The following is a 12272-nucleotide window of genomic DNA, read 5'->3' as shown; positions in this document are numbered from 1 at the left end:
TTATTTCACGTCGCATAATGTCCTCAAGGTTCATCCATGTTGTAGCTTATGTCAGAATTTACTTCCTTTTTAAAATTAAATAACATTCCATTGTCTGTATATACTGCATTTCGTTTATCCATTCATCTTACTAAACATTTTCTAATGATAATCCTGTAACCCACAGTTAAGGCCTTCTCCTGCTTTTTTTTTTTTTTTTTTCCTCTCAGACATAGCTGCTGTTCTCCCAGGGAGCAGGGCATCTTATGGCCAGGGCTCTGGAGTAAATAGGTAAAGAGTGAGGTCAAGGCCATAAGTTGGTTCATATTACCTTATTCAACAAGTATTCACAGGTCATTTCTGTGTACAAGAGATCACTTTAATCACTCTTCCCGCAATGGCCAGATGTCTGTTTGGTGGAGAGAGTGGACAAAAGTACTAAAACAGTAGGCTTAATACTACTTCGACTCTGTGCCCGATAATCAAGACAGATAGTTGAAGAGAAGTTGTGTGTTTCACTCACACACAGGGATTGCCATAAATAAAGAAACAGCAGAAGATAGTCAAGTAACTCTTTGCTCCCCCCTCCCCCTACCATCCCACCCTCCTCACCCCAACTCCTTGATTCCTGTAACTTGGATTTGAGAGCCTGTTGTAAATTAGCTGCACAAAAGCAGGGAAATTGCTTCTCCTGACGCTCTTTTCCTGCACCACCCAAGCACCCCTGAATCTTACGTTATCATCACAGTATTTTCGGTGAGGATACACCCACATGTGGTGCAGGGCACTGCAGAATGCTGTAGAGAGAATTCATCTTTTCAGACACCTCAATATCTCATCACAGTTGTCAAAGCAGATGAAAACTAGGGCTGCTGCTGAGTCACAGCCTCTTCTGTCGCACATCCTCTCTTCTGCGTGTGTCCAGAGAATTGATGTAATTTCTCCAAACAGTTCTTGGAAAATATCTACTGTTTTTTGTGCCTCTCAGTAATATCACTTTGGTCTAGGGCCAGAAAAGCATAGGTTGTCTCTAATTTTTTTAAATTTATTTTTTATCGAAGTATGGTTGATTTACAGTGTTGTGTTAATTTCTGCTGTACAGCAAAGTGATTCAGTTATACATATATAAACATTTTTTATATATTCTTTTCCATTATGGTTTATCACAGGATATTAAATATAGTTCCCTGCTATACAGGAGGACCTTGTTGTTATCCATCCCATATATAATAGTTTGCATCTGCTGACCCCAAACTCCCACTCCATCCCTTCCCCACTGGGCCCCCTTGGCAACCATAAGTCTGTCCTCTATGTCTGTGAGTCTGTTTCTGTTTTGTAGATAAGTTCCTTTGTGTTATTTTAGAATCCACACATAAGTGATATCATATGGTATTTGTCTTCCTCTTTCTGACTTATTTCACTTAGTATGATCATCTCTAGTTCCATCCAAGTTGCTGCAAATGGTATTATTTTGTTCTTTTTTATCTTTTTTATGGCCAAATAGTATCCCATTGTATATATGTACCACACCAACTTCTTTATCCATTCATCTGTTGATGGACATCTTTTTGTGTGAGTGAATTTAAACTTATTTTTTAACTTATTTTTTGAGTTGGCCCCAATATTTATTTTTTTCTAATTAATTTTTTGTTGTTGGAGTATAGTTGATTTATAACGTTGTGTTAGTTTCTGCTGTACAGCAAACTGAGTCAGTTATACATACACATATATACACTCTTTTTTAAGATTCCTTTCCCATATAGGTCATTACAGAGTATTTTATATATATATATATATATATATATATGTATATTACATGTTGGGGGTAGGAGTTTATTAGTTAAATTTATTTATTTTTACTGTGTTGCATCTTTGTTTCTGTGTGAGGGCTTTCTCCAGTTGTGGCAACTGGGGGCCACTCTTCATCGTGGTGCGCGGGCCTCTCACCATCGCGACCACTCTTGTTGCATACCACAGGCTCCAGATGTGCAGGCTCAGCAGTTGTGGCTCACGGGCTTAGTCACTCCGCGGCATGTGGGATCCTCCCAGACCAGGGCTCAAACCCACGTCCCCTGCATTAGCAGGCAGACTCAACCACCGCGCCACCAGGGAAGCCCTATATATATTTTTTAAAAATTTTATTTATCTATTTATTTTTGGCTGTGTTGGGTCTTTGTTGCTGCATGTGGGCTTTCTCTAGTTGTGGCGAGCCAGGGCTACTCTTCATTGTGGTGCGTGGGCTTCTTATTGCGGTGGCTTCTCTTTATTGCGGAGCATGGGCTCTAGGTGTGCGGGCTTCAGTAGTTGTGGTGCACGGGCTTAGTTGCTCCGCGGCATGTGGGATCTTCCCAGACCAGGGCTCGAACCCGTGTCCCCTGCATTGGCAGGCGGATTCTTAACCACTGCGCCACCAGGGACATCCCATTACAGAGTATTGAATAGAGTTCCCTGTGCTATTCAGTATATTCTTATTAGTTATCTATTCTATATGTAGTAGTGTATATGTGTCAATTCTGGTCTCCCAATTTATCCCTCCCAGTTGGCTCTAATTTTAATTAGCATTTATTGACCTATTCTTCCATATTATTGGCTTTTGGGGTTCTCTTCACTATCCATGTCTAATGTCTTTGTAGTAGTAGTGAGCTCCATGAAGAAGTTTCTGACATAGGAACCAATCCAAAGATTAATAGTATATAAAAGATTTTCTACTTTTTCCCAAGAAGTGAAGCAAATCAGTATGAAATATGAGACAGTGTAATTTTTTTTCTAGACTCTCATTTCTCTACCATAGCAGGCAGCTTCCCTTGTAAATAAGTGCTCTTCTTTCTTCAAGAAAGAAATTTATTACAGGAGCTAGTTAACTGCCTTGGGGAGTTGATGGAAGTCCCATGTCTTTGAGTCATGGCGTGTACCTCGGTGGGAGTGAATTCCACACAGAGTTTTAGTGATGATGATCTCATTATTTTATGCCTCATGTCTGCCCTTTAGTTTATGTGCCAAGATTGCTTTCCCTGATGAACAAAGTTCTGTCTAAGGCAAAGTGATCTTGCCTCTTCACTTGTCCCTTTCCCCCTTAGTTAGCCACACTTTGGCATGTGATACCTGTTAATGAATTCAACCAAAGATGGTCCCACTCCAGATTGTTACTGGCATTTGTCATCTGACATCTACGAGTATAACTGATAATGAGTGCACTTTAGCTGAAACCTTAGTCAGCAGCATATTCCTGGGGGAGACTGGACCACTACGGCAAGCCTGTGGGTCCTGCTGTTCTTCTGCCTTCCAGGTAGAGGCAAGGGGATAGCACTGAGACACCATAATCCAAGAGGTGAACTAGGATGAGCTCTTCTAAATAGCCCTTTCACTGGAATACCAAGGTAACACCCAAGTTAAGTCTCTAGTAGCTGTGGGGCCTTGGTGTGGCCTAAGCTGTTCGTCCTGCTCCAAGATGTTTCAAAACCTTATTAAAAATGTTTGGATCCCTCGCGAAGACCTACTGTACTCAAGTTTACCAGGAGATCTGGGTAAGAATGGGGTTGATGGGCTTCATCGTTTATAAAATCAAGAGTGCTGGGCTTCCCTAGTGGCGCAGTGGTTGAGAGCCCGCCTGCCGATGCAGGGGACACGGGTTCGTGCCCAGGTCTGGGAAGATCCCACGTGCCGTGGAGTGGCTGGGCCCGTGAGCCATGGCCGCTGAGCCTGCGCGTCCGGAGCCTGTGCTCCGCAACGGGAGAGGCCACAACAGTGAGAGGCCCGCATACCACAAAAAAAAAAAAAAAAAAAAAAGGAAAAAAAAAAAAATCAAGAGTGCTGATGAAAGAAATAAAGTTTTGAAAACTTCAAGTCCCTGGGCCTGCTCACAGCCATCATTAACCAGCTTTACTTAGAGTGCACATCAGGTAAAACGCAGTCTGGCTGTGAATTTAAGCAAGCTCTGTTATATGGAAACATGGAACATCACTGTAGACCTGAATAAGGGCCATTTCCTTCATGGAATGAATAAATGTACTTAGAAGATGCAAAAACAAAGCAAAACAAAGCCCAGTTAATTCTTTAGGTTGATGTTCTGGTTCTATAACATTCCTTTTAAACCAGGGTCCTTAACCTAGATTCCATGGACTCCCAGGAATCTATGAATGGCTTTAGGGGATATGTAAGACACCTGAAATTGTATGCACCTGAAATCATGTTGCTATGGATATTTCTGAGAAGAAAGTCTCTTGCTCTTATCAGAGTTTCAAAGATGCCTGTTACTCCCTCACTCTCTAAGTGAGGTCATTTGAAATGACCACATTATGGTGTATTGGTTCTCAGTTCCTCATTCAATCGATTTTCATTAATAAATATAGCATAAGTAATTGCCCAAGAAAGGCACTATATTTGACATTTAGGGAGAGACAAAGATACAGTACAACTCTTGTTTTGGAAAAGATTACCATCTTTTGGGGATGAATTGCACAATAGTCCCAGAAAAGACAATTAACAATGCAAGGTTATGAATGTACCTAGTAAGTGGTATGGGCAAAACATGCTAAAATAATTTAGAGGGACATATACACACTACCAAAAGTAAATTAGATAGCTAGTGGGAAGCTGCCGCATAGCACAGGGAGTTCACCTCTGTGCTTTGTGACCACCTAGAGGGGTGGGATAGGGAGGGTGGGAGGGAGAGTGACGCAAGAGGGAAGAGATATGGGAACATATGTATATGTCTAACTGATTCACTTTGTTGTAAAGGAGAAACTAACACACTATTGTAAAACAGTTATACTCAAATAAAGATGTTTAAATAAATAAATAAATAAATAATTTAGAGAGGGAGGGATCACTACTCCTGGGGTTGTGGGACAGGAGCTGAACTTGAGCCTGGAGATGTAGCAGCAAAGCCTGACACTGGTGTTCAACCACCATACCCTGGGTGTTCATATCAGATGTTAAATAATGAAATATTTCTGTGCCAGTTGGTTGCTGTCTTCCCCCAAGCCCACCCCAGTGCCTCTACTGCCCTGGCCATATCTCCACCAGGAGTTCCCAGCACTCCTCTCACCACCACCTTCTAGGATCCAGTAACTGTAGGATTAATGCCTAGCCCAGAAAGATCTTCTAGGACACCACTCCAGCCTTCTGGCTAGAGCTCTTCTGATGGTTCAGTGTCCATACTGATCAGTTATTGATATCTTGAATATCACCACTGCCTTTAAGGTATGATATGTGTTTGTTAGGAGTTCATGTGTACAATCATATGACTGAAACAATAGAAAGGAGAAGGAAACATCTCAGGAAAGGGAAATGGTAAAAGAAAGAAGACCAGTTAGTTGATGAGACTATTCTGGATTTAGAGGATAGCCGACTAATTTGGTTGGATACAGAGAAGAAGAATAGTGAATGATAAAGTTAAAAAGACAAGCTGTAGCCAGCTGGTTATGGAAACAGTTTGGGATTCGGAGCATGGGAGGGAGGGTAGGTACTGCAGTCTGGAGTTTGGGCTGTATACGTTAGATGTCACCTGTAAATGCTTAAGGTGTGGAATGACTGATGACAGCAGAACTTTTAGAAGAGTAATATGGCAGGGGTGTGTAGGATGAAAGGACAAAAGGAATCATTAGCAAGGTAAATTCTAGATGTAAATTAGCCATCATGAACATTTTCCTGTGAAAATTAGACAATCAACTATGAATTTTAATGTGAGAGGGTGTGGAGGAAAAGACACACTGACTGTGGCCCGGCATGAAACTGGATAGACTATTTGAAAGGGAGTCTTAAGAAACCTGGGCCATCTGGTTACAGTGTCCCTAGGAGAGGGCAGATCAGGTTAGTGACCGCAGAAAGGAGCCAGTGAAGAGCAGGGAAAATCGCATTGCTGTTTGGGATACGTTCAGGGTAGTAGGATAGACACTAGACCACAAAAAAAGCCACTCAACAATTACCTGTCTGTCTTATGTAAAGTTCATAAAATAACATGACAAAATAATTGCGGGGGAGAGAGAGAGAGAGAATATGATTGAATCTTGGACTTATTTGACTGACTTGTTCTTACTTGTTTTATCTAATTCTAGACCAGCAATCAGGCAAGTCTCAACAGCCCAGAATCCCTCCCTAGCATGCATTGCACATTTTCAGGGAACACCAGGAATTTCCAGGGAACACACTGGATGTGAATGTGTAGTGTGACCAGTGTGACCCTGTAGTAAGGGTCAGAGGTGGTTTTAAGGTGGTGCAATTTCCATGACAAGCCAGCTACAGCTGTTGTTCATCCACCTGAGAAAGCTTTGCTTTGAGTATTGGCACCAAAATTAGAGTTCTTATTCTTCAAATGGTTGAAAAACAGCTGAGGTCAACCTCCCAAAAGGCAAGAGTGTTTCTATTCCAATGCATAAAGTCACCAAGCAATAAGATCTGAAGGACACTTCTTTGTTTTATTTTTATTGGGGATGAAGACTGTTTATCTTTTTAATTTTTCTGGAGGAGTTTAAGCATTTAGAGGGATGAATTACCTCCAGCTTTATGTGTCCAACATCATCAAACTGCCCCATGAAGATATTTTGTTGTTAAAATGAGCCCTGTGTGTGAGGTCATTCTATCTTGTTACACCGGACACCAGGGAAAACTACTTAGAATACATTGAAATGAATAACTAATGAAAGAGAAAAGAATATTCCTTTCAGGGTTCCTGGATATACTAGTCTTGTTCTTCTTTTCTGGCTTCTTACTTCTTTCCACTTTTGCATTATTTTGACCCATTCACCCTCATGGCTTATTCCTTCCTTTCCATTTCAGAGTAGCTGTAATGGCAGCCTAGCTGCAGACAAGGAGCCTTTGTCCTCTGAAGGAGATGGCATGAAAGACAGGAACTGCTGTTGTCCTGTCTACCATGGACGTCAAGAAATGCCTTTCCTTCTACTCATGAACCTAGGCCACCAGGCTGGCAAACAGGAAGAGGCCCTGTGCTCCCTGGCTGAGCCACACAGTACACAGTACCCTGACTCTGGAGTGAACATTTCTGCTCCCTCTTTGTTCTTTAGGGAACTGGTTAGTCTACAGCCTTGCTATTCAAAGTATAGTCCACGACCCAGTGCCATCACACCATCAGCATCACCAAGCAATATTCAAAATGAAGAACTTCCACCTCAAACCTATGGAATCAGGATCTGCTTTTGTTTTTTTTTTGGCCGTGCCACGTGGCTTGTAGGATCTCAGCTCCCCAGCCAGGGATTGAACCTGGGCCCCAGCAGTGAAAGCTCTGAGTCCTAACCACTGGACTGCCAGGGAATTCCCAGGATCTACATGTTAACAAGATCCCCAGCTGATTCAGATGGGCATTAAAGTTTGAGAAGCACTGGTCTATAGGACATCCTTGTACCCACAGACACATTTTCCCTTTCTGGTGAGTTTGGGACACGATTCAACAGAAATCATACACTATACTGAGATATATCTTAGTAGAAATTATGCCCCTACATATACCTAGGTACACTAAGAACAAATTGAAAACAAATTTAACTTAAAAAGTTGAGTTCTTTGCCTGATATGTTTTTAATACTCTGAATAGACTGGTGAATTTCCTTGTTGCAATGACTTGACACCTCTTGTGGAGAACTATTCAAACCAAGGAAATAATCAGAAACAACTTATCAAACACCAACCCAAATCTTGCTACTTGGGAATTGTTAGAACTCCTCAGGCAAAAACAAACTACAAATTCCCTAGTCAAAAAAACATAGATAGTTAAGCAAAATAAATTTTTTTAGTTGTTTTCACTATGTGCATATTCTCTTAACCGCTGAGCTCCCTGGGAAGCTACATTGATTTATTTGGATGCTTTGCCCGATTCTTCCTCATTTGGGATTTTTGGTGAGAACATAATCAGAATTTAATATTTCGATTTTTCCAACATTCCAAAGCTATGTTCTTTTTAAGCATTCTGAGAATCTCAAGGTTCTTTAAGCTTTTCCTGCCCTGTGATTTTAAGTTCAAGCCAAACAATTGGATTTATCCTACTATCACTTCACCCTGAGAGAATTCTGTCAGAAGCAGTATTCATTTTTTCTAACTTTTTATTTTATATTGGAGTATAGCCAATTCAGAAGCAATATTCAGGGGCTTCCCTGGTGGTGCAGTGGTTAAGAATCCACCTGCCAATGCAGGGGACATGGGTTCGAGACCTGGTCTGGGAAGATCCCACATGCCGAGGAGCAACTAAGCCCGTGCGCCATGACTACTGAGCCTGCGCTCTAGAGCCCATGAGCCACACCTACTGAAGCCCGCGTGCCTAGAGACCGTGCTCTGCAGCAAGAGAAGCCACTGCAACAAGAAGCCTGCACACCGCAACGAAGAGTAGTCCCTGCTCGCCGCAACTAGGGAAAGCCCGCGCACAGCAACAAAGAGCCAAAAATAAATTAATTTTTTAAAAAAAGCAGTATTCAGTTTGCAAGCAAAGCAGGAAAACATCAGCAGTATTCTCAGATTCTCTTAAAATAATTTCCATAATACAATATTGAGGTTTACTGCTTGATATCTTAAGGATTTCAAGGATCAATTTTTATTTTTGAACCTCTGTTTCATGAGCAAAACACTTACTTGTTCTTTCCAGCATTGTCCAAGGACAGTAGCTTTATTCTCTAAATGCTTTAACAAAACAGAATTTTCTGACTGATCAAGTATGTTTATATGATAAATCAGTGGCCCAGGCATGATTCAAGAAGGTAATGTCCTTTATTCTTTAATTTTATTATTGTTATTTTACTTGGATTAACTTGTTATAAACTTCTATTTATAAATATTTGATCTAGCTCACAATATTTTGTTCACTTAGACAAACTTATTCATACGCTAACATGAAAACCTATACAAAGGGGTTATAATATTGAGCCTAGAGTATTTGACTCCTACTCTTGTATCTAACTACTAGTTAGAAATAGGTATAATATTTATATTGCTAGTACTAGGTATAATCATTTTACTAGTAACCGCAGGTGACACAAAAGAAATAAAAAAGGTCTTCGTCTTAAGTGTACTTGTTCAGGTAGGAAGACAAAGCAGAAGAAATGTGCAAGAAGAAAATAGAAAAAAAATTCTCCAGGTATAAGATGGTAACAGCTACCTGGGCCACCAGTGTCAAGCTACTTGAATGCTTATCCTGGGTAAGGCACTGTGCTTAGACCTTGACATGTAGCAGTATCTCATTCACAACAGCTCCATTCTACAGAGGAGAAAAATGAGGCTGGGAAACTTCAGTAACTTGAAATTTGTATTCAAACCAACATCTCATATCAAAACCATGCTCTTAACTATATAGTACTGCCTGCCTGATAGAGAGTAAGGAATAGAATATTTATTTACCTTTGCTTTTTAAAAAACCTGTTGTCTACTATTTTATTTATTTTTTTACAGCATTGTTGAGATACAGTTGACAAAACATTGTGTGAGTTTAAGGTGAACAAGGCATACAACATATTGATTTGATACACTTATATATTGTCAAATGATTACCACAGCTAAATACCTCCATCATGTCAGGTAATTATCATTTCTTCTTTGTGGTGAGAGTATTTAAGATGTACTCTCTTGGCAACAGTCCTTTACTCTTGATATTTCCATTGCAAACTTCTTGAAAATGAGAATGATGTTACCTAATTCCTTTGTGTCACCCAGGACCCTGCACAATGCTGGGCACAGTATAAATGTTGCAACTTCCCCAAGGATGAACTGCAAACAGAATTACCAAAATCTTGGCAACTAGCAGCATAAACTTGGTGTGCTACACCTTTTCTAAAGAAAAAGCATAATATAATAGATGTCAGGTGGTTTTCTCATGGTTTGCATATCCACTAAACTCATGGTGCCTCTCTGGGATTTTTCATCTGACCTTTGGTCTCAGTTCACTTCCTCTACCTTTAAGAGTCAACTCAGGGCTTCCCTGGTGGCGCAGTGGTTGAGAGTCCGCCTGCCGATGCAGGGGATACGGGTTCGTGCCCTGGTCCGGGAAGATCCCACATGCCTCGGAGCGGCTGGGCCCGTGAGCCATGGCCGCTGAGCCTGCGCGTCTGGAGCCTGTGCCTCGCAACGGGAGAGGCCACAACAGTGAGAGGCCCGCGTACCGCAAAAAAGAGTCAACTCAATCTTCACCTCTTCTGTGGAGGAAACATTCCCTGACTTCCTGAGGTAGAGGGGACTGTTTTCTCCTTGGTGTTCTACTACTCCTAGTATCACACTTCATAGCACACATGGTACAGTATGTAACACTGGTGTGTGTGGGGATGGTGCATTTATAGGGAAGCCTGGGTGGAGCCCATTGCCATCTGGTGGGGAGATAAATTTCTAACACAATATACATCTCATATCATGGCAGTGTAGATTTACATGACATGTTCAAGGCATCTCATGTGCGATATTATATTTATTGAGTGTGAGATAGATAGATAGATAGATAGATAGATAGATAGATAGATAGATAGATAGAAAGAAAAAGTTTTCCTTGACCCTCTTAGGGTTCCTGGCTGGGTCTGAAAATGAAACTGACAAAGACAGATGAAGAGGAGAAAAGCCTACAAATTTATTTAATGTAAGTTTTACATGACACAGAAGTCTTTATAAGGAAATGAAGACCCATGGAAACAGTTAGAACTGAGTATTCTTATGCTAGGTTTGATGAAGAGAGGATAGTCATGGAGGAATATGATAGGTCAGAGAGTATGAGGTAATTGAAGTAAACTGGAGAAAACTTAGCAAAGCTGGTTTGTTAGGATTCTTCTCTGGGTCCATTTGTCTTTGGAGATAAGAATGCTCCTTTCCTACAGGTATAGGGTGAGCACCTCTCACAGGAGGCTTTTTGAACTATTTCAGAGAAGGATGGTAGTGGGGGGAAGGTCAGAGTGACCGTCTTGCTTCTACTGTTTTCTCAAACTCTTTCCACTTAAAATAGTCAATATGCCAAGGTGCCATATTTTGAGGAAGCAAGTCCTCAATCATTAAAATCATTAGTAAAGCATTACTCAAATTGCCCCACTAGAAACTTTTCAAGATTTTAATAGCTGCTCCTTGAAAAAAAGGTTTTAGTGGTCAAATGAGTTGATAAATTCAAGATTAAATAAAGTTAAACTTTTAAATGTATGCTATAATTTTTCCCTGCAGTACTTCTCAAAACTCAACATGTGGATGTGCATTGTGAATCTCCCAAGTGTGAATCCAGTATGTAGCATTTCCTAATCATACTTGCCCATAGAATTCCCTCTTTTTTCATGTCCTGTAGAACATAGTGTGGAGACTGACTTCATGGCTGAGAGTAGAGAAAGATATCAATGTCATCATGGATTAATTGCCTGGTTTTGGATCAGCACTTTAAGCCATAGTTTCCTGATCTGCAAAATGGGGATAATATCTATATCTCATATTGTTGTTGGCAAAACAAAAAAGGTTTATACAATGCCTAGGAGTTCTCAGTAGATCTTCGCAATTACGATTGTTAACAATAATATATCTGGGAGCTGGGACTTCCCTGGTGGCGCAGTGGTTAAGAATCCGCCTGCCAATGCAGCAGACACGGGTTCAAGCCCTGGTCCGGGAAGATCCCACATGCTGTGGAGCAACTAAGCCCATGCACCACAACTACTGAGCCTGCACTCTAGAGCTCACGAGCCACAACTATTGAGCCCATACACCACAACTACTGAAGCCTGCACACCTAGAGCCCATGCTCAGCAACAAGAGAACCCACTGCAATGAGAAGCCCGTGCACCACAATGAAGAGTAGCCCCCGCTCACCACAACTAGAGAAAGCCCGTGCAGCAACAAAGACCCAATGCAGCCAAAAATAAATAAAATTAAAAAAAAATATATATATATATATATATATGGGAGCTGCCTATTCATCTTCAGAACCCCTGTGCTTTGCAGAGTACTGGACCTGAAGTTGACTTGAGTTCAGACTGTTACACATGGCTCAGCTTCAGCATGTAGGTGGCCCAAAGGCTTCCCTACTAACTGTATCCTTTGTCCTTTAATAGGATTGGAGTCAATCTTAAATGAGTCCTGTTCTGGTCATGGTCCTATTGCTTAGTATCTTCTTATAAAAAACAAAAATAAGATAAAAGAAGAAATGAGGTTTGAACTAAATAACCTCTAGAGTTCATGTTCTCTAAAACTCTAAGGGATGGAAGTTTCCTGGTGGTCCAGTGGTTAGGACTCAGGACTTTCACTCCTGTGGGCCAGGGTTCAATTCCTGGTCAGGGAACTAAGATCCCTCAAGCCTTGCAGTGCAGCCAGAAATAAAATAAAAGGGGTTTCCCTGGTGGCAC

The 12272-nt window shown here is 41.1% G+C and overlaps 1 protein-coding gene and 1 pseudogene across 2 annotated transcripts in view; both read left to right on the top strand.

Moving 5' to 3' along the window:
* The window catches only part of NMI (N-myc and STAT interactor), a 116101-nt gene that overhangs the window by 85404 nt on the left and 18425 nt on the right, over nucleotides 1–12272 (top strand). The window contains exons 3-4 of one of the 2 annotated variants that reach the window (XM_067026031.1): nucleotides 6757–8681; nucleotides 9878–10140. The exons of the other annotated variant lie outside the window; for it this stretch is intronic. The gene's annotated coding sequence lies outside the window, so the exon portion shown is untranslated. The remainder of the gene's footprint in view (nucleotides 1–6756; nucleotides 8682–9877; nucleotides 10141–12272) is intronic. 2 annotated transcript variants of the gene reach the window in all.
* LOC131750385 (ATP synthase subunit ATP5MJ, mitochondrial-like) lies at nucleotides 3428–3852 on the top strand (annotated as a pseudogene).

The sequence above is a fragment of the Kogia breviceps genome, chromosome 2, assembly GCF_026419965.1.
Source record: "Kogia breviceps isolate mKogBre1 chromosome 2, mKogBre1 haplotype 1, whole genome shotgun sequence".
Lineage (NCBI taxonomy): Eukaryota > Metazoa > Chordata > Mammalia > Artiodactyla > Physeteridae > Kogia > Kogia breviceps.
Note: the sequence above shows the minus strand (reverse complement) of the source record. Positions and strands in the feature narration are given on the sequence as shown.